The 19,903-nt window shown below is 47.6% G+C and overlaps 23 non-coding genes across 23 annotated transcripts; all 23 read left to right on the top strand.

Moving 5' to 3' along the window:
* The first annotated feature begins 5,544 nt into the window (after positions 1-5,544).
* Positions 5,545-5,617, top strand: TRNAK-UUU. Its single transcript has one exon. It is a non-coding gene; the product is annotated as a tRNA-Lys (tRNA).
* Positions 5,618-6,177: 560 nt separating this feature from the next.
* Positions 6,178-6,250, top strand: TRNAK-UUU. Its single transcript has one exon. It is a non-coding gene; the product is annotated as a tRNA-Lys (tRNA).
* A 241-nt stretch (positions 6,251-6,491) lies between these two features.
* Positions 6,492-6,564, top strand: TRNAK-UUU. The gene has a single exon. It is a non-coding gene; the product is annotated as a tRNA-Lys (tRNA).
* Positions 6,565-7,104: 540 nt separating this feature from the next.
* Positions 7,105-7,177, top strand: TRNAK-UUU. The gene has a single exon. It is a non-coding gene; the product is annotated as a tRNA-Lys (tRNA).
* A 560-nt stretch (positions 7,178-7,737) lies between these two features.
* On the top strand, positions 7,738-7,810 carry TRNAK-UUU. The gene has a single exon. It is a non-coding gene; the product is annotated as a tRNA-Lys (tRNA).
* A 241-nt stretch (positions 7,811-8,051) lies between these two features.
* On the top strand, positions 8,052-8,124 carry TRNAK-UUU. The gene has a single exon. It is a non-coding gene; the product is annotated as a tRNA-Lys (tRNA).
* A 560-nt stretch (positions 8,125-8,684) lies between these two features.
* TRNAK-UUU lies at positions 8,685-8,757 on the top strand. Its single transcript has one exon. It is a non-coding gene; the product is annotated as a tRNA-Lys (tRNA).
* A 540-nt stretch (positions 8,758-9,297) lies between these two features.
* Positions 9,298-9,370, top strand: TRNAK-UUU. Its single transcript has one exon. It is a non-coding gene; the product is annotated as a tRNA-Lys (tRNA).
* Positions 9,371-9,930: 560 nt separating this feature from the next.
* On the top strand, positions 9,931-10,003 carry TRNAK-UUU. The gene has a single exon. It is a non-coding gene; the product is annotated as a tRNA-Lys (tRNA).
* Positions 10,004-10,629: 626 nt separating this feature from the next.
* On the top strand, positions 10,630-10,702 carry TRNAK-UUU. Its single transcript has one exon. It is a non-coding gene; the product is annotated as a tRNA-Lys (tRNA).
* A 558-nt stretch (positions 10,703-11,260) lies between these two features.
* TRNAK-UUU lies at positions 11,261-11,333 on the top strand. The gene has a single exon. It is a non-coding gene; the product is annotated as a tRNA-Lys (tRNA).
* Positions 11,334-11,893: 560 nt separating this feature from the next.
* Positions 11,894-11,966, top strand: TRNAK-UUU. Its single transcript has one exon. It is a non-coding gene; the product is annotated as a tRNA-Lys (tRNA).
* Positions 11,967-12,506: 540 nt separating this feature from the next.
* Positions 12,507-12,579, top strand: TRNAK-UUU. The gene has a single exon. It is a non-coding gene; the product is annotated as a tRNA-Lys (tRNA).
* Positions 12,580-13,876: 1,297 nt separating this feature from the next.
* TRNAK-UUU lies at positions 13,877-13,949 on the top strand. Its single transcript has one exon. It is a non-coding gene; the product is annotated as a tRNA-Lys (tRNA).
* Positions 13,950-14,509: 560 nt separating this feature from the next.
* TRNAK-UUU lies at positions 14,510-14,582 on the top strand. The gene has a single exon. It is a non-coding gene; the product is annotated as a tRNA-Lys (tRNA).
* A 540-nt stretch (positions 14,583-15,122) lies between these two features.
* Positions 15,123-15,195, top strand: TRNAK-UUU. Its single transcript has one exon. It is a non-coding gene; the product is annotated as a tRNA-Lys (tRNA).
* A 560-nt stretch (positions 15,196-15,755) lies between these two features.
* On the top strand, positions 15,756-15,828 carry TRNAK-UUU. Its single transcript has one exon. It is a non-coding gene; the product is annotated as a tRNA-Lys (tRNA).
* Positions 15,829-16,368: 540 nt separating this feature from the next.
* Positions 16,369-16,441, top strand: TRNAK-UUU. Its single transcript has one exon. It is a non-coding gene; the product is annotated as a tRNA-Lys (tRNA).
* Positions 16,442-17,000: 559 nt separating this feature from the next.
* Positions 17,001-17,073, top strand: TRNAK-UUU. The gene has a single exon. It is a non-coding gene; the product is annotated as a tRNA-Lys (tRNA).
* Positions 17,074-17,621: 548 nt separating this feature from the next.
* Positions 17,622-17,694, top strand: TRNAK-UUU. Its single transcript has one exon. It is a non-coding gene; the product is annotated as a tRNA-Lys (tRNA).
* A 560-nt stretch (positions 17,695-18,254) lies between these two features.
* On the top strand, positions 18,255-18,327 carry TRNAK-UUU. The gene has a single exon. It is a non-coding gene; the product is annotated as a tRNA-Lys (tRNA).
* A 560-nt stretch (positions 18,328-18,887) lies between these two features.
* Positions 18,888-18,960, top strand: TRNAK-UUU. The gene has a single exon. It is a non-coding gene; the product is annotated as a tRNA-Lys (tRNA).
* Positions 18,961-19,520: 560 nt separating this feature from the next.
* On the top strand, positions 19,521-19,593 carry TRNAK-UUU. The gene has a single exon. It is a non-coding gene; the product is annotated as a tRNA-Lys (tRNA).
* The last annotated feature ends 310 nt before the right edge of the window (positions 19,594-19,903 follow it).

A 19,903-nucleotide genomic window follows, 5' to 3' on the forward strand; every position in this document is an offset into this window, starting at 1 on the left:
AGGGCGTATCTTGAGTCCGTATAAATGTTAGCCTTCTTCCCTTCCGCCAGCTTGCATGCCATGATTAGGGCCTGAAGTTCTGCTTCTTGTGCGGACTTAGAGGGGGGCAATGCAGAGGCATGGAGGATTGTGTCTTTGGTAGTGACAGCATATCCGGTGTGGTACCTCCCTTCATGATCTGCATATATTGATCCATCAACATAGATAGTCAGGTCAGGGTCGTCCAGAGGCACTCTGCTAACTGTTGGCAGGTGTGTAGTTTCCATCTTTATGATTTCAAGACAGTCATGAGGGGTATCGTGAGGGTCGTTTCCCCCCTCGAGAAGCGGGAGCAGAGTGGACGGGTTGAGGGTGTTACATCTGAGGAGGGTGATATTGTCCGGGAGGAGCAAAGTGCATTGTAGTCTGAGATGTCTTGCTGCTGACATATGTTTTGGTTGTACTTGATTTAGCACGGCTGATATGTCATGCGGAGCTAGAAGGATGAGGAGGTGGCCCAGCACGAGATCTGCAGTTTTGTCCAGAAGGGCTTGGGCTGCGAAAACAGCTCTGAGGCAGGAGGGTGCCCCCCTAGCTACTGGATCCAATCGACAGGAATAGTACCCGATAGGTCTAAGTCTGTTGTCACAAGATTGGGCCAGTACTCCTGTGGCGTGTCCTTCTCTCTCTGAGACAAATAGCTTGAAGCTCTTTTCATAGTCTGGTATGCCGAGGGCAGGGGCCGACGACAGGATCTGTTTCAGAATTTCAAAGTTTGTAAGGGCCTCTGATAGCAGAGTGAAAGGATCAGTCTTTAGAGCATCATAGAGTGGTTGCATTAGCAGAGATGCCTCTGGAATCCATGAACGACAATAAGATATTAGGCCCAGAAAAGCATGGAGATACTTGTGGCCAACTGGCACTGGAATTGCCTTGATCACAGCTATTCGTTCTTGAGTAAGATGTCTTACGCCTTGTGAGATACAATGTCCAAGGAAGACCACTGTTTGCTTGCACCACTGGATCTTCTGTTTTGATGCTTTACAGCCTTGTTCAGCCAGGTAACAAAGAAGGTCTTCAGAGTGGGTGGCAGCCTCATCTTGGGTATCTGCGCAAAGCAAGAGGTCATCCACATATTCGAGAAGCACAACGTCTGGGTGGAGTTTAATCCACGTGTCTAGAATGAATTTCATTGCCCTGGAGAATTGGGACGGGGAGTTCTGGGCACCTTGTGGCATTACAGTCCAGGTGTAGCTTTTCCTTTCGTGGACAAAACTGAATAAGAATTGACAACGCGGGTCTAGGGGGACACTGAAGTAGGCGTTCGCTAGGTCCACCACAGTAAAGTACTTGGCCGTGGGTGGTATTCCTGCCAGCAAGGTATGTGGGTTGGGTACGATGGGCGTTTCCAGTATGGTGGCTTCATTCACTGCTCGGAGGTCCTGCACCATGCGATATTTCACAGGTTCTCCTTTCGGGGTTTTCTTCTTGACTGGGAAGAGTGGGGTGTTGCAGGGGCTTGTGCAGGGTATAAGAGCCCCATTCTGGAGGAGGGCCTCTATCTGGCGAGTGATTGCTGCTGACACGGAGGGCTTGAGGGGGTATTGGGGTTTTCTGGGGAAAGGGGCACCAGGCTTAATTCTGACCATGACAGGCGGGACTTTCAGATGACCGATGTCTTCTGGGCCTGTAGACCACAGGCAGGAAGGTATTCGGGTTAAAACCTCTTCTGGAATTCCAGTCTTGTCTTCTACGTTTAGGGACAGCAAGAGCGGAATGGAGCATAATGCTTACGTGTCTTCATCAGTCAGTGGTGAGGTTACTCGGATACCACCATCAGGTTGGAAGGAGATTGAGGCCTGGAGTCTGGATAAGACGTCAGCCCCTAGTAAGTTCAAGGGACAGGTGTCGGAAAACACAAATCTTGTTAGCAGGTCAGGGATGTTGCCAACTTGTAGGGGGCGGGTTAGAGGACTTTTTCGGGGTGTTCCATCCACTCCAACGCATGTGATGTCATTGTCAGATAGGAAGGAGATATCGGGTAGTTCTTTCGTTAGAATGACGCTCCGGGCAGCACCTGTGTTGCAAACAAATATAGTGGGCCGGCCCTCGATACTGAGAGTTATCTTGGCTAGAGGTCCCCCTGAATCTTTGTGTGCTGCGATCATGGTTGGAGTGTATGACACTGGCTTGCCGAATTCCTATGGATCCATATGGCCAAACAGAGGAGGAGGAGGAAGCCAATCATTGGGTGCTGAGTTGGGATTCCCCTGGACGTTTTGTCCTTGGTGTTGAGCATCTCCTCTTCTTTGGTTGTCCCCATGATCGGGCTGTCTTCGATCGGATCTCCACAGGCTTCGGCATTGTCTCCGATAATGTCCGGGCTTCCCACAGTTGTAACAGCAGGCTCGCGGGTTTCGTGCTTGTGGTGGCGGGTATGGTGTGTCAGAAGCCAACATGAGAGGGACTGCCTTCCTATTACCCTGTGAGGACTCTATGCCCTTTGCTACCAGTAGTAGAGTGTCAAGAGGTAACACTCTGTACTCTGGCCGAGATAGTAGCAGGCCTTTCCGGATTGCTTCCCTGAGGCCTGTTACAAATGCAGAGGATAGCATCTGCGTATGTGCCTTGTTTTGTGTGCTGAATCCCAAATCGGTGAACACCTGTAACATCCTAGTATGGAATTTCTCAACTGATTCAGCCTTGTCTTGTGTAATGTCTTGGATGCTTGTTGCTTGGTCTGCCAGGCGGTCACGTGCCCACTGTTGTAACTGCGTCACAAACTCACATCCCGAACCATATGTATTGTCAGGGATGCCACTGTCCACCTTGAGACACCTTTGCATTACTGGCCAGTAAGCATCCCCTGCTTTGATTTCACAGAGGCTTACCAGGTCCCACCAGGCACAGGAGTATGCCTTCTGGATCTGGGCAATTCTTCTGTAAAATGGCATGGGCTGTTTTTCAGGATCTGGTAGACTGGTTACAAGGGATGATGCTTGTTGAGGGTTAAAGGTCACATACATCAGGGGTGCGCCTAATGGTGCAGGCGGCATTTCCCCCCTTGGTATGTGAGGTTGCAACCCACTGGGCGGAGGTCTCCAGTAATTTCCCTGTTGTGGTGGTTGCAGAGGTAGTCCCCTATTTGGTGGGGGGGGGGCCATACTGTATGGTGTCATGTGAATCACCTGTGGGTCTGCCTGAGACATTCGCCGTGTCCTCAGAGAATGGTTGTGAATGAGAAGGGGAATACAATGGGAGTGAGTACCTAGCACGTACTCTGGTTGTTTGCACTGCTCCCAACAGACCTGTGGATATAGGCCATGCTGCTGGGGATGTGAGGATGTCACTCGGTCAGATTCTATACAGAATTCCTGCAGTGCCCTGTGAGGTGACTGAAGGGGGGGATGTACTGGTTCATGGCCCTGGTAGGGAAGTGTAGTTGTCCTGGTGTTCACATCCGACAGGCCTCCAGACACTATAATCTGAGCTGGGCCCTGGCCTTCATGACTGGCTGAACTGGGACCCTTTTTCGGCTGCTAGCGGGGGTTAAAACCTCACCACTAGCGCCCGAATATCGCGGTAAATACGACGGTATAGCCGCGCTACAAATAGCGCGGCTATACCGTCACCGCGGCTGCACGCCACAGTGTGAAAGCAGCCTTATAGAAGACAAGAAACCTCCACATAGTGTTAAAACCCTCTTAAAAATAATTTATTTAAAAGGTAGAAAACTTGCAACAATTCTGAAGTAATAAGCATCAATGAGATATTTCCATAACAGGGATCACAAGGGAATTCAAAAAAGCGCAATGACATGGAGCAGGCTCATTCGGACCTGACCCATTTCATCCACAAAGGCTTCAACTGGGATATGAGTCCAAATCCATTCATTGCGCATAAATATAGACAAAATAATCAATCATAATTGACAAACCCGCATACGATGTTGTCCGGTATGGCGCAACCCGGAACTGTGTCCGTCATGGCATCCAGCGTGCGTCTCGCGTTTCTATCTAATAACAGCAGCAATACACATAACAGGCAAAGAGTATTGCATGCGGACCACGCATTGATTTGGTTAGACATACGTAGCCCAAATCCGTGATCTCGCGATAACACAAATGGGCACACATGCGCGATTCAACAGACAGTATACGGATCAACAACCACCAATCAAACCGGTGCCAGTCAATGGAATATATTTCAAGCCTCATTCTGATCCAACAGGTGTACACACAAACGAGCACTAACTGCTTATGCTTATAACACAAAGAAGTATAAGAAGTAAAATAAATATGGCATACATGTTACTTAATTGGACAATACAAACAAATAACATCTTTTATACTTAAAAAATATTACTAATTTCAAATAATCCCCCCTCTCATGGCCACAATTGTAACCCCCTGTTAAACTGGTGATAAGATTCAACCAGAAACAATGATGCAGGAGAGAAAAGAAAAATTAAAACACCACTAAAATAATGAAATAAAAAAAATGAAATTAAAATAAATTCCCCTTATTCATGGTGTCCCATATCCTGTTGGCAGCTAGATCTCTGATATTACAAAATTGGAAGCACGCCACTACACTCAACATCACCGACCTGACTAGAAAAGTCCAACAACATTACACGTTTGAACGACTACTTGCAATTAATGCATTAAACTGCAAATCTTTTGACAAACGATGGGTAATCTGGACTGATAAATATACTAATGGGTAACTCTTTGTTTGCTCTCTTTACATGCTCTGATAAATGCTTCTATTAGTGTTTCTACTTCCTTGGTTACTTAATATTATTACCTGATCTCTATATACTGTTTTGTAAGTGGCATGGTTCTCCTTTATGATTTCTCTTTTATGATTTCTATGATTTCTGTATTCTGTAAATTCTCAATAAAAACTTTCTATTGAAAAAATGTCCTAGGACGAAGGCTGAAGGTGATTGCTAGACCAAGCATCAGACTTTTAATCTGAGGGTCCAGGATTCAAGTCTCTGTTCGGGCGCTGCCTTTCAACTACCTGTGAGGTCCTTGAGCCGATGATAGGGCAGTCTTTATGCACATCTGCCAGGAATGCTCACTGGACCAAAGAGTTAAAAATGTCCTAGGACGCCAACTCCCCCCTCTAGGCTCTTGGAATCTGCGCCAGAAATAAAGATGGCTGAAGGTGATTGCTAGAACAACTGTTTGGCAGCTTACCTGGGCTCAAGTAAACAATCTGTGGTTGGGACTCGCCACTCGTTTTTCACTTGCCAGAGTGGATTCTACCTTGTTTTTTGGCCTGCGTTTCCTCCGCTGGACCTGCCATCATGAGGCTAAAGGTGAACTGTCTTTATTTGTAACCCAGTCACTGATTAAGAATACTGGAAGCGTCTTGGTCCAGGGTTAAGGAAGCCTTTGGGGCAGTGTCTTTTTGCAAGGCCCTTGTTTCCGATGAAAGAGCATTGACCTATAGGTAAAACTACGCCAGAAACCTCAGATTAAAAGAATGCACTTTTTCCACCATAGATGTCAAGATTCAAGCAGCTTGGACTGCTCTGGAGGTAGAGCTTTCAGAGCCCGGATAGCTCAGTCGGTAGAGCATCAGTCTTTTAATCTGAGGGTCCCGGGTTCAAGTCCCTGTTCGGGCGCTGCCTTTAAACTACCTGTGAGGTCCTTGAGCTGACGATAGGGCAGTCTTTATGCACATCTGCCAGGAATGCTCACTGGACCAAAGAGTTAAAAATGTCCTAGGACGCCAACTCCCCCCTCTAGGCTCTTGGAATCTGCGCCAGAAATACAGATGGCTGAAGGTGATTGCTAGAACAACTGTTTGGCAGCTTACCTGGGCTCAAGTAAACAATCTGTGGTTGGGACTCGCCACTCGTTCTTCACTTGCCTATAATCCAGAGTGGATTCTACCTTGTTTTTTGGCCTGCGTTTCCTCTGCTGGACCTGGCATCATGAGGCTAAAGGTGAACTGTCTTTATTTGTAACCCAGTCACTGATTAAGAATACTGGAAGCGTCTTGGTCCAGGGTTAAGGAAGCCTTTGGGGCGGTGTCTTTTTGCAAGGCCCTTGTTTCCGGTGAAAGAGCATTGACCTATAGGTAAAACTAAGCCAGAAATCTCAGATTAAAAGAATGCTCTTTTTCCACCATAGATGTCAAGATTCAAGCAGCTTGGACTGCTCTAGAGATAGAGCTTTCAGAGCCCGGATAGCTCAGTCGGTAGAGCATCAGACTTTTAATCTGAGGGTCCAGGGTTCAAGTCCCTGTTCGGGCGCTGCCTTTAAACTACCTGTGAGGTGACCCAGTCACTGATTAAGAATACTGGAAGCGTCTTGGTCCAGGGTTAAGGAAGCCTTTGGGGCGATGTCTTTTTGCAAGGCCCTTGTTTCCGGTGAAAGAGCATTGACCTATAGGTAAAACTAAGCCAGAAACCTCAGATTAAAAGAATGCTCTTTTTCCACCATAGATGTCAAGATTCAAGCAGCTTGGACTGCTCTGGAGGTAGAGCTTTCAGAGCCCGGATAGCTCAGTCGGTAGAGCATCAGACTTTTAATCTGAGGGTCCAGGGTTCAAGTCCCTGTTCGGGCGCTGCCTTTAAACTACCTGTGAGGTCCTTGAGCTGACGATAGGGCAGTCTTTATGCACATCTGCCAGGAATGCTCAATGGACCAAAGAGTTAAAAATGTCCTAGGACGCCAACTCCCCCCTCTAGGCTCTTGGAATCTGCGCCAGAAATAAAGATGGCTGAAGGTGATTGCTAGAACAACTGTTTGGGCTCCAGTAAACAATCTGTGGTTGGCACTCGCCACTCGTTCTTCACTTGCCAGAGTGGATTCTACCTTGTTTTTTGGCCTGCGTTTCTTCTGCTGGACCTGGCATCATGAGGCTAAAGGTGAACTGTCTTTATTTGTAACCCAGTCACTGATTAAGAATACTGGAAGCGTCTTGGTCCAGGGTTAAGGAAGCCTTTGGGGCGATGTCTTTTTGCAAGGCCCTTGTTTCCGGTGAAAGAGCATTGACCTATAGGTAAAACTAAGCCAGAAACCTCAGATTGAAAGAATGCTCTTTTTCCACCATAGATGTCAAGATTCAAGCAGCTTGGACTGCTCTGGAGGTAGAGCTTTCAGAGCCCGGATAGCTCAGTCGGTAGAGCATCAGACTTTTAATCTGAGGGTCCAGGGTTCAAGTCCCTGTTCGGGCGCTGCTTTTAAACTACCTGTGAGGTCCTTGAGCTGAAGATAGGGCAGTCTTTATGCACATCTGCCAGGAATGCTCACTGGACCAAAGAGATAAAAATGTCCTAGGACGCCAACTCCCCCCTCTAGGCTCTTGGAATCTGCGCCAGAAATAAAGATGGCTGAAGGTGATTGCTAGAACAACTGTTTGGCAGCTTACCTGGGCTCAAGTAAACAATCTCTGGTTGGGACTCGCCACTCGTTCTTCACTTGCCTATAATCCAGAGTGGATTTTACCTTGTTTTTTGGCCTACGTTTCCTCTGCTGGACCTGGCATCATGAGGCTAAAGATGAACTGTCTTTATTTGTAACCCAGTCACTGATTAAGAATACTGGAAGCGTCTTGGTCCAGGGTTAAGGAAGCCTTTGGGGCGGTGTCTTTTTGCAAGGCCCTTGTTTCCGGTGAAATTGCATTGACCTATAGGTAAAACTAAGCCAGAAACCTCAGATTAAAAGAATGCACTTTTTCCACCATAGATGTCAAGATTCAAGCAGCTTGGACTGCTCTAGAGGTAGAGCTTTCAGAGCCTGGATAGCTCAGTCGGTAGAGCATCAGACTTTTAATCTGAGGGTCCAGGGTTCAAGTCCCTGTTCGGGCGCTGCCTTTAAACTACCTGTGAGGTGACCCAGTCACTGATTAAGAATACTGGAAGCGTCTTGGTCCAGGGTTAAGGAAGCCTTTGGGGCGATGTCTTTTTGCAAGGCCCTGGTTTCCGGTGAAAGAGCATTGACCTATAGGTAAAACTAAGCCAGAAACCTCAGATTAAAAGAATGCTCTTTTTCCACCATAGATGTCAAGATTCAAGCAGCTTGGACTGCTCTGGACGTAGAGCTTTCAGAGCCCGGATAGCTCAGTCGGTAGAGCATCAGACTTTTAATCTGAGGGTCCAGGGTTCAAGTCCCTGTTCGGGCGCTGCCTTTAAACTACCTGTGAGGTCCTTGAGCTGACGATAGGGCAGTCTTTATGCACATCTGCCAGGAATGCTCAATGGACCAAAGAGTTAAAAATGTCCTAGGACGCCAACTCCCCCCTCTAGGCTCTTGGAATCTGCGCCAGAAATAAAGATGGCTGAAGGTGATTGCTAGAACAACTGTTTGGCAGCTTACCTGGGCTCAAGTAAACAATCTGTGGTTGGGAGTCGCCACTCGTTCTTCACTTGCCTATAATGCAGAGTGGATTCTATCTTGTTTTTTGGCCTGCGTTTCCTCTGCTGGACCTGGCATCATGAGGCTAAAGGTGAACTGTCTTTATTTGTAACCCAGTCACTGATTAAGAATACTGGAAGCGTCTTGGTCCAGGGTTAAGGAAGCCTTTGGGGCGGTGTCTTTTTGCAAGGCCCTTGTTTCCGGTGAAAGCGCATTGACCTATAGGTAAAACTAAGCCAGAAACCTCAGATTAAAAGAATGCTCTTTTTCCACCATAGATGTCAAGATTCAAGCAGCTTGGACTGCTCTGGAGGTAGAGCTTTCAGAGCCCGTATAGCTCAGTCGGTAGAGCATCAGACTTTTAATCTGAGGGTCCAGGGTTCAAGTCCCTGTTCGGGCGCTGCCTTTAAACTACCTGTGAGGTCCTTGAGCTGACGATAGGGCAGTCTTTATGCACATCAGCCAGGAATGCTCACTGGACCAAAGAGTTAAAAATGTCCTAGGACGCCAACTCCCCCCTCTAGGCTCTTGGAATCTGCGCCAGAAATAAAGATGGCTGAAGGTGATTGCTAGAACAACTGTTTGGGCTCCAGTAAACAATCTGTGGTTGGCACTCGCCACTCGTTCTTCACTTGCCAGAGTGGATTCTACCTTGTTTTTTGGCCTGCGTTTCCTCTGCTGGACCTGGCATCATGAGGCTAAAGGTGAACTGTCTTTATTTGTAACCCAGTCACTGATTAAGAATACTGGAAGCGTCTTGGTCCAGGGTTAAGGAAGCCTTTGGGGCGGTGTCTTTTTGCAAGGCCCTTGTTTCCGGTGAAAGAGCATTGACCTATAGGTAAAACTAAGCCAGAAACCTCAGATTAAAAGAATGCTCTTTTTCCACCATAGATGTCAAGATTCAAGCAGCTTGGACTGCTCTGGAGGTAGAGCTTTCAGAGCCCGGATAGCTCAGTCGGTAGAGCATCAGACTTTTAATCTGAGGGTCCAGGGTTCAAGTCCCTGTTTGGGCGCTGCCTTTAAACTACCTGTGAGGTCCTTGAGCTGACGATAGGGCAGTCTTTATGCACATCTGCCAGGAATGCTCACTGGACCAAAGAGTTAAAAATGTCCTAGGACGCCAACTCCCCCCTCTAGGCTCTTGGAATCTGCGCCAGAAATAATGATGGCTGAAGGTGATTGCTAGAACAACTGTTTGGCAGCTTACCTGGCCTCAAGTAAACAATCTGTGGTTGGGACTCGCCACTCGTTCTTCACTTGCCTATAATCCAGAGTGGATTCTACCTTGTTTTTTGGCCTGCGTTTCCTCCGCTGGACCTGGCATCATGAGGCTAAAGGTGAACTGTCTTTATTTGTAACCCAGTCACTGATTAAGAATACTGGAAGCGTCTTGGTCCAGGGTTAAGGAAGCCTTTGGGGCGGTGTCTTTTTGCAAGGCCCTTGTTTCCGGTGAAAGAGCATTGACCTATAGGTAAAACTAAGCCAGAAACCTCAGATTAAAAGAATGCTCTTTTTCCACCATAGATGTCAAGATTCAAGCAGCTTGGACTGCTCTGGAGGTAGAGCTTTCAGAGCCCGGATAGCTCAGTCGGTAGAGCATCAGACTTTTAATCTGAGGGTCTAGGGTTCAAGTCCCTGTTCGGGCGCTGCCTTTAAACTACCTGTGAGGTCCTTGAGCTGACGATAGGGCAGTCTTTATGCACATCTGCCAGGAATGCTCACTGGACCAAAGAGTTAAAAATGTCCTAGGACGCCAACTCCCCCCTCTAGGCTCTTGGAATCTGCGCCAGAAATAAAGATGGCTGAAGGTGATTGCTAGAACAACTGTTTGGCAGCTTACATGGGCTCAAGTAAACAATCTGTGGTTGGGACTCGCCACTCGTTCTTCACTTGCCTATAATCCAGAGTGGATTCTACCTTGTTTTTTGGCCTGCGTTTCCTCTGCTGGGCCTGAACCTGCCTATAATCCAGAGTGGATTCTACCTTGTTTTTTGGCCTGCGTTTCCTCTGCTGGACCTGGCATCATGAGGCTAAAGGTGAACTGTCTTTATTTGTAACCCAGTCACTGATTAAGAATACTGGAAGCGTCTTGGTCCAGGGTTAAGGAAGCCTTTGGGGCGGTGTCTTTTTGCAAGGCCCTTGTTTCCGGTGAAAGAGCATTGACCTATAGGTAAAACTAAGCCAGAAACCTCAGATTAAAAGAATGCACTTTTTCCACCATAGATGTCAAGATTCAAGCAGCTTGGACTGCTCTGGAGGTAGAGCTTTCAGAGCCCGGATAGCTCAGTCGGTAGAGCATCAGACTTTTAATCTGAGGGTCCAGGGTTCAAGTCCCTGTTCGGGCGCTGCCTTTAAACTACCTGTGAGGTCCTTGAGCTGACGATAGGGCAGTCTTTATGCACATCTGCCAGGAATGCTCACTTGACCAAAGAGTTAAAAATGTCCTAGGACGCCAACTCCCCCCTCTAGGCTCTTGGAATCTGCGCCAGAAATAAAGATGGCTGAAGGTGATTGCTAGAACAACTGTTTGGCAGCTTACCTGGCCTCAAGTAAACAATCTGTGGTTGGGACTCGCCACTCGTTCTTCACTTGCCTATAATCCAGAGTGGATTCTACCTTGTTTTTTGGCCTGCGTTTCCTCCGCTGGACCTGGCATCATGAGGCTAAAGGTGAACTGTCTATTTGTAACCCAGTCACTGATTAAGAATACTGGAAGCGTCTTGGTCCAGGGTTAAGGAAGCCTTTGGGGCGGTGTCTTTTTGCAAGGCCCTTGTTTCCGGTGAAAGAGCATTGACCTATAGGTAAAACTAAGCCAGAAACCTCAGATTAAAAGAATGCACTTTTTACACCTTAGATGTCAAGATTCAAGCAGCTTGGACTGCTCTGGAGGTAGAGCTTTCAGAGCCCGGATAGCTCAGTCGGTAGAGCATCAGACTTTTAATCTGAGGGTCCAGGGTTCAAGTCCCTGTTCGGGCGCTGCCTTTAAACTACCTGTGAGGTCCTTGAGCTGACGATAGGGCAGTCTTTATGCACATCTGCCAGGAATGCTCACTGGACCAAAGAGTTAAAAATGTCCTAGAACGCCAACTCCCCCCTCTAGGCTCTTGGAATCTGCGCCAGAAATAAAGATGGCTGAAGGTGATTGCTAGAACAACTGTTTGGCAGCTTACCTGGGCTCAAGTAAACAATCTGTGGTTGGAACTCGCCACTCGTTCTTCACTTGCCTATAATCCAGAGTGGATTCTACATTGTTTTTTGGCCTGCGTTTCCTCTGCTGGACCTGGCATCATGAGGCTAAAGGTGAACTGTCTTTATTTGTAACCCAGTTACTGATTAAGAATACTGGAAGCGTCTTGGTCCAGGGTTAAGGAAGCCTTTGGGGCGGTGTCTTTTTGCAAGGCCCTTGTTTCCGGTGAAAGAGCATTGACCTATAGGTAAAACTAAGCCAGAAACCTCAGATTAAAAGAATGCACTTTTTACACCATAGATGTCAAGATTCAAGCAGCTTGGACTGCTCTGGAGGTAGAGCTTTCAGAGCCCGGATAGCTCAGTCGGTAGAGCATCAGACTTTTAATCTGAGGGTCCAGGGTTCAAGTCCCTGTTTGGGCGCTGCCTTTAAACTACCTGTGAGGTCCTTGAGCTGACGATAGGGCAGTCTTTATGCACATCTGCCAGGAATGCTCACTGGACCAAAGAGTTAAAAATGTCCTAGGACGCAAACTCCCCCCTCTAGGCTCTTGGAATCTGCGCCAGAAATAAAGATGGCTGAAGGTGATTGCTAGAACAACTGTTTGGGCTCCAGTAAACAATCTGTGGTTGGCACTCGCCACTCGTTCTTCACTTGCCAGAGTGGATTCTACCTTGTTTTTTGGCCTGCGTTTCCTCTGCTGGACCTGGCATCATGAGGCTAAAGGTGAACTGTCTTTATTTGTAACCCAGTCACTGATTAAGAATACTGGAAGCGTCTTGGTCCAGGGTTAAGGAAGCCTTTGGGGCGGTGTCTTTTTGCAAGGCCCTTGTTTCCGGTGAAAGAGCATTGACCTATAGGTAAAACTAAGCCAGAAACCTCAGATTAAAAGAATGCTCTTTTTCCACCATAGATGTCAAGATTCAAGCAGCTTGGACTGCTCTGGAGGTAGAGCTTTCAGAGCCCGGATAGCTCAGTCGGTAGAGCATCAGACTTTTAATCTGAGGGTCCAGGGTTCAAGTCCCTGTTCGGGCGCTGCCTTTAAACTACCTGTGAGGTCCTTGAGCTGACGATAGGGCAGTCTTTATGCACATCTGCCAGGAATGCTCACTGGACCAAAGAGTTAAAAATGTCCTAGGACGCCAACTCCCCCCTCTAGGCTCTTGGAATCTGCGCCAGAAATAAAGATGGCTGAAGGTGATTGCTAGAACAACTGTTTGGCAGCTTACCTGGGCTCAAGTAAACAATCTGTGGTTGGGAGTCGCCAATCGTTCTTCACTTGCCTATAATGCAGAGTGGATTCTATCTTGTTTTTTGGCCTGCGTTTCCTCTGCTGAACCTGGCATCATGAGGCTAAAGGTGAACTGTCTTTATTTGTAACCCAGTCACTGATTAAGAATACTGGAAGCGTCTTGGTCCAGGGTTAATGAAGCCTTTGGGGCGGTGTCTTTTTGCAAGTCCCTTGTTTCCAGTGAAAGAGCATTGACCTATAGGTAAAACTAAGCCAGAAACCTCAGATTAAAAGAATGCTCTTTTTCCACCATAGATGTCAAGATTCAAGCAGCTTGGACTGCTCTGGAGGTAGAGCATCAGACTTTTAATCTGAGGGTCCAGGGTTCAAGTCCCTGTTTGGGCGCTGCCTTTAAACTACCTGTGAGGTCCTTGAGCTGACGATAGGGCAGTCTTTATGCACATCTGCCAGGAATGCTCACTGGACCAAAGAGTTAAAAATGTCCTAGGACGCCAACTCCCCCCTCTAGGCTCTTGGAATCTGCGCCAGAAATAAAGATGGCTGAAGGTGATTGCTAGAACAACTGGTTGGCAGCTTACCTGGCCTCAAGTAAACAATCTGTGGTTGGGACTCGCCACTCGTTCTTCACTTGCCTATAATCCAGAGTGGATTCTACCTTGTTTTTTGGCCTGCGTTTCCTCTGCTGAACCTGGCATCATGAGGCTAAAGGTGAACTGTCTTTATTTGTAACCCAGTCACTGATTAAGAATACTGGAAGCCACTCGTTCTTCACTTGCCAGAGTGGATTCTACCTTGTTTTTTGGCCTGCGTTTCCTCTGCTGAACCTGGCATCATGAGGCTAAAGGTGAACTGTCTTTATTTGTAACCCAGTCACTGATTAAGAATACTGGAAGCGTCTTGGTCCAGGGTTAAGGAAGCCTTTGGGGCGGTGTCTTTTTGCAAGGCCCTTGTTTCCGGTGAAAGAGCATTGACCTATAGGTAAAACTAAGCCAGAAACCTCAGATTAAAAGAATGCACTTTTTACACCATAGATGTCAAGATTCAAGCAGCTTGGACTGCTCTGGAGTTACAGCTTTCAGAGCCCGGATAGCTCAGTCGGTAGAGCATCAGACTTTTAATCTGAGGGTCCAGGGTTCAAGTCCCTGTTCGGGCGCTGCCTTTAAACTACCTGTGAGGTCCTTGAGCTGACGATAGGGCAGTCTTTATGCACATCTGCCAGGAATGCTCACTGGACCAAAGAGTTAAAAATGTCCTAGGACGCCAACTCCCCCCTCTAGGCTCTTGGAATCTGCGCCAGAAATAAAGATGGCTGAAGGTGATTGCTAGAACAACTGTTTGGCAGCTTACCTGGGCTCAAGTAAACAATCTGTGGTTGGGAGTCGCCACTCGTTCTTCACTTGCCTATAATGCAGAGTGGATTCTATCTTGTTTTTTGGCCTGCGTTTCTTCTGCTGGACCTGGCATCATGAGGCTAAAGGTGAACTGTCTTTATTTGTAACCCAGTCACTGATTAAGAATACTGGAAGCGTCTTGGTCCAGGGTTAAGGAAGCCTTTGGGGCGGTGTCTTTTTGCAAGGCCCTTGTTTCCGGTGAAAGCGCATTGACCTATAGGTAAAACTAAGCCAGAAACCTCAGATTAAAAGAATGCTCTTTTTCCACCATAGATGTCAAGATTCAAGCAGCTTGGACTGCTCTGGAGGTAGAGCTTTCAGAGCCCGTATAGCTCAGTCGGTAGAGCATCAGACTTTTAATCTGAGGGTCCAGGGTTCAAGTCCCTGTTCGGGCGCTGCCTTTAAACTACCTGTGAGGTCCTTGAGCTGACGATAGGGCAGTCTTTATGCACATCTGCCAGGAATGCTCACTGGACCAAAGAGTTAAAAATGTCCTAGGACGCCAACTCCCCCCTCTAGGCTCTTGGAATCTGCGCCAGAAATAAAGATGGCTGAAGGTGATTGCTAGAACAACTGTTTGGGCTCCAGTAAACAATCTGTGGTTGGCACTCGCCACTCGTTCTTCACTTGCCAGAGTGCATTCTACCTTGTTTTTTGGCCTGCGTTTCCTCTGCTGGACCTGGCATCATGAGGCTAAAGGTGAACTGTCTTTATTTGTAACCCAGTCACTGATTAAGAATACTGGAAGCGTCTTGGTCCAGGGTTAAGGAAGCCTTTGGGGCGGTGTCTTTTTGCAAGGCCCTTGTTTCCGGTGAAAGCGCATTGACCTATAGGTAAAACTAAGCCAGAAACCTCAGATTAAAAGAATGCTCTTTTTCCACCATAGATGTCAAGATTCAAGCAGCTTGGACTGCTCTGGAGGTAGAGCTTTCAGAGCCCGGATAGCTCAGTCGGTAGAGCATCAGACTTTTAATCTGAGGGTCCAGGGTTCAAGTCCCTGTTTGGGCGCTGCCTTTAAACTACCTGTGAGGTCCTTGAGCTGACGATAGGGCAGTCTTTATGCACATCTGCCAGGAATGCTCACTGGACCAAAGAGTTAAAAATGTCCTAGGACGCCAACTCCCCCCTCTAGGCTCTTGGAATCTGCGCCAGAAATAAAGATGGCTGAAGGTGATTGCTAGAACAACTGTTTGGCAGCTTACCTGGGCTCAAGTAAACAATCTGTGGTTGGGACTCGCCACTCGTTCTTCACTTGCCTATAATCCAGAGTGGATTCTACCTTGTTTTTTGGCCTGCGTTTCCTCTGCTGAACCTGGCATCATGAGGCTAAAGGTGAACTGTCTTTATTTGTAACCCAGTCACTGATTAAGAATACTGGAAGCGTCTTGGTCCAGGGTTAAGGAAGCCTTTGGGGCGGTGTCTTTTTGCAAGGCCCTTGTTTCCGGTGAAAGCGCATTGACCTATAGGTAAAACTAAGCCAGAAACCTCAGATTAAAAGAATGCTCTTTTTCCACCATAGATGTCAAGATTCAAGCAGCTTGGACTGCTCTGGAGGTAGAGCTTTCAGAGCCCGGATAGCTCAGTCGGTAGAGCATCAGACTTTTAATCTGAGGGTCCAGGGTTCAAGTCCCTGTTCGGGCGCTGCCTTTAAACTACCTGTGAGGTCCTTGAGCTGACGATAGGGCAGTCTTTATGCACATCTGCCAGGAATGCTCACTGGACCAAAGAGTTAAAAATGTCCTAGGACGCCAACTCCCCCCTCTAGGCTCTTGGAATCTGCGCCAGAAATAAAGATGGCTGAAGGTGATTGCTAGAACAACTGTTTGGGCTCCAGTAAACAATCTGTGGTTGGCACTCGCCACTCGTTCTTCACTTGCCAGAGTGGATTCTACCTTGTTTTTTGGCCTGCGTTTCCTCTGCTGGACCTGGCATCATGAGGCTAAAGGTGAACTGTCTTTATTTGTAACCCAGTCACTGATTAAGAATACTGGAAGCGTCTTGGTCCAGGGTTAAGGAAGCCTTTGGGGCGGTGTCTTTTTGCAAGGCCCTTGTTTCCGGTGAAAGCGCATTGACCTATAGGTAAAACTAAGCCAGAAACCTCAGATTAAAAGAATGCTCTTTTTCCACCATAGATGTCAAGATTCAAGCAGCTTGGACTGCTCTGGAGGTAGAGCTTTCAGAGCCCGGATAGCTCAGTCGGTAGAGCATCAGACTTTTAATCTGAGGGTCCAGGGTTCAAGTCCCTGTTCGGGCGCTGCCTTTAAACTACCTGTGAGGTCCTTGAGCTGACGATAGGGCAGTCTTTATGCACATCTGCCAGGAATGCTCACTGGACCAAAGAGTTAAAAATGTCCTAGGACGCCAACTCCCCCCTCTAGGCTCTTGGAATCTGCGCCAGAAATAAAGATGGCTGAAGGTGATTGCTAGAACAACTGTTTGGCAGCTTACCTGGCTCAAGTAAACAATCTGTGGTTGGGACTCGCCACTCGTTCTTCACTTGCCTATAATCCAGAGTGGATTCTACCTTGTTTTTTGGCCTGCGTTTCCTCTGCTGGACCTGGCATCATGAGGCTAAAGGTGAACTGTCTTTATTTGTAACCCAGTCACTGATTAAGAATACTGGAAGCGTCTTGGTCCAGGGTTAAGGAAGCCTTTGGGGCGGTGTCTTTTTGCAAGGCCCTTGTTTCCGGTGAAAGAGCATTGACCTATAGGTAAAACTAAGCCAGAAACCTCAGATTAAAAGAATGCACTTTTTCCACCATAGATGTCAAGATTCAAGCAGCTTGGACTGCTCTGGAGGTAGAGCTTTCAGAGCCCGGATAGCTCAGTCGGTAGAGCATCAGACTTTTAATCTGAGGGTCCAGGGTTCAAGTCCCTGTTCGGGCGCTGCCTTTAAACTACCTGTGAGGTCCTTGAGCTGACGATAGGGCAGTCTTTATGCACATCTGCCAGGAATGCTCACTGGACCAAAGAGTTAAAAATGTCCTAGGACGCCAACTCCCCCCTCTAGGCTCTTGGAATCTGCGCCAGAAATAAAGATGGCTGAAGGTGATTGCTAGAACAACTGTTTGGGCTCCAGTAAACAATCTGTGGTTGGCACTCGCCACTCGTTCTTCACTTGCCTATAATCCAGAGTGGATTCTACCTTGTTTTTTGGCCTGCGTTTCCTCCGCTGGACCTGGCATCATGAGGCTAAAGGTGAACTGTCTTTATTTGTAACCCAGTCACTGATTAAGAATACTGGAAGCGTCTTGGTCCAGGGTTAAGGAAGCCTTTGGGGCGGTGTCTTTTTGCAAGGCCCTTGTTTCCGGTGAAAGAGCATTGACCTATAGGTAAAACTAAGCCAGAAACCTCAGATTAAAAGAATGCACTTTTTCCACCATAGATGTCAAGATTCAAGCAGCTTGGACTGCTCTGGAGGTAGAGCTTTCAGAGCCCGGATAGCTCAGTCGGTAGAGCATCAGACTTTTAATCTGAGGGTCCAGGGTTCAAGTCCCTGTTCGGGCGCTGCCTTTAAACTACCTGTGAGGTCCTTGAGCTGACGATAGGGCAGTCTTTATGCACATCTGCCAGGAATGCTCACTGGACCAAAGAGTTAAAAATGTCCTAGGACGCCAACTCCCCCCTCTAGGCTCTTGGAATCTGCGCCAGAAATAAAGATGGCTGAAGGTGATTGCTAGAACAACTGTTTGGCAGCTTACCTGGGCTCAAGTAAACAATCTGTGGTTGGAACTCGCCACTCGTTCTTCACTTGCCTATAATCCAGAGTGGATTCTACATTGTTTTTTGGCCTGCGTTTCCTCTGCTGGACCTGGCATCATGAGGCTAAAGGTGAACTGTCTTTATTTGTAACCCAGTTACTGATTAAGAATACTGGAAGCGTCTTGGTCCAGGGTTAAGGAAGCCTTTGGGGCGGTGTCTTTTTGCAAGGCCCTTGTTTCCGGTGAAAGAGCATTGACCTATAGGTAAAACTAAGCCAGAAACCTCAGATTAAAAGAATGCACTTTTTCCACCGTAGATGTCAAGATTCAAGCAGCTTGGACTGCTCTGGAGGTAGAGCTTTCAGAGCCCGGATAGCTCAGTCGGTAGAGCATCAGACTTTTAATCTGAGGGTCCAGGGTTCAAGTCCCTGTTCGGGCGCTGCCTTTAAACTACCTGTGAGGTCCTTGAGCTGACGATAGGGCAGTCTTTATGCACATCTGCCAGGAATGCTCACTGGACCAAAGAGTTAAAAATGTCCTAGGACGCCAACTCCCCCCTCTAGGCTCTTGGAATCTGCGCCAGAAATAAAGATGGCTGAAGGTGATTGCTAGAACAACTGTTTGGCAGCTTACCTGGGCTCAAGTAAACAATCTGTGGTTGGGACTCGCCACTCGTTCTTCACTTGCCTATAATCCAGAGTGGATTCTACATTGTTTTTTGGCCTGCGTTTCCTCTGCTGGACCTGGCATCATGAGGCTAAAGGTGAACTGTCTTTATTTGTAACCCAGTTACTGATTAAGAATACTGGAAGCGTCTTGGTCCAGGGTTAAGGAAGCCTTTGGGGCGGTGTCTTTTTGCAAGGCCCTTGTTTCCGGTGAAAGAGCATTGACCTATAGGTAAAACTAAGCCAGAAACCTCAGATTAAAAGAATGCACTTTTTACACCATAGATGTCAAGATTCAAGCAGCTTGGACTGCTCTGGAGGTAGAGCTTTCAGAGCCCGGATAGCTCAGTCGGTAGAGCATCAGACTTTTAATCTGAGGGTCCAGGGTTCAAGTCCCTGTTTGGGCGCTGCCTTTAAACTACCTGTGAGGTCCTTGAGCTGACGATAGGGCAGTCTTTATGCACATCTGCCAGGAATGCTCACTGGACCAAAGAGTTAAAAATGTCCTAGGACGCCAACTCCCCCCTCTAGGCTCTTGGAATCTGCGCCAGAAATAAAGATGGCTGAAGGTGATTGCTAGAACAACTGTTTGGCAGCTTACCTGGGCTCAAGTAAACAATCTGTGGTTGGGACTCGCCACTCGTTCTTCACTTGCCTATAATCCAGAGTGGATTCTACCTTGTTTTTTGGCCTGCGTTTCCTCTGCTGGACCTGGCATCATGAGGCTAAAGGTGAACTGTCTTTATTTGTAACCCAGTCACTGATTAAGAATACTGGAAGCGTCTTGGTCCAGGGTTAAGGAAGCCTTTGGGGCGGTGTCTTTTTGCAAGGCCCTTGTTTCCGGTGAAAGAGCATTGACCTATAGGTAAAACTAAGCCAGAAACCTCAGATTAAAAGAATGCACTTTTTACACCATAGATGTCAAGATTCAAGCAGCTTGGACTGCTCTGGAGGTAGAGCTTTCAGAGCCCGGATAGCTCAGTCGGTAGAGCATCAGACTTTTAATCTGAGGGTCCAGGGTTCAAGTCCCTGTTCGGGCGCTGCCTTTAAACTACCTGTGAGGTCCTTGAGCTGACGATAGGGCAGTCTTTATGCACATCTGCCAGGAATGCTCACTGGACCAAAGAGTTAAAAATGTCCTAGGACGCCAACTCCCCCCTCTAGGCTCTTGGAATCTGCGCCAGAAATAAAGATGGCTGAAGGTGATTGCTAGAACAACTGTTTGGGCTCCAGTAAACAATCTGTGGTTGGCACTCGCCACTCGTTCTTCACTTGCCAGAGTGGATTCTACCTTGTTTTTTGGCCTGCGTTTCCTCGCTGGACCTGGCATCATGAGGCTAAAGGTGAACT

This window comes from Rana temporaria, chromosome 3 (genome assembly GCF_905171775.1).
Source record: "Rana temporaria chromosome 3, aRanTem1.1, whole genome shotgun sequence".
NCBI classification, from domain to species: Eukaryota; Metazoa; Chordata; class Amphibia; order Anura; family Ranidae; genus Rana; species Rana temporaria.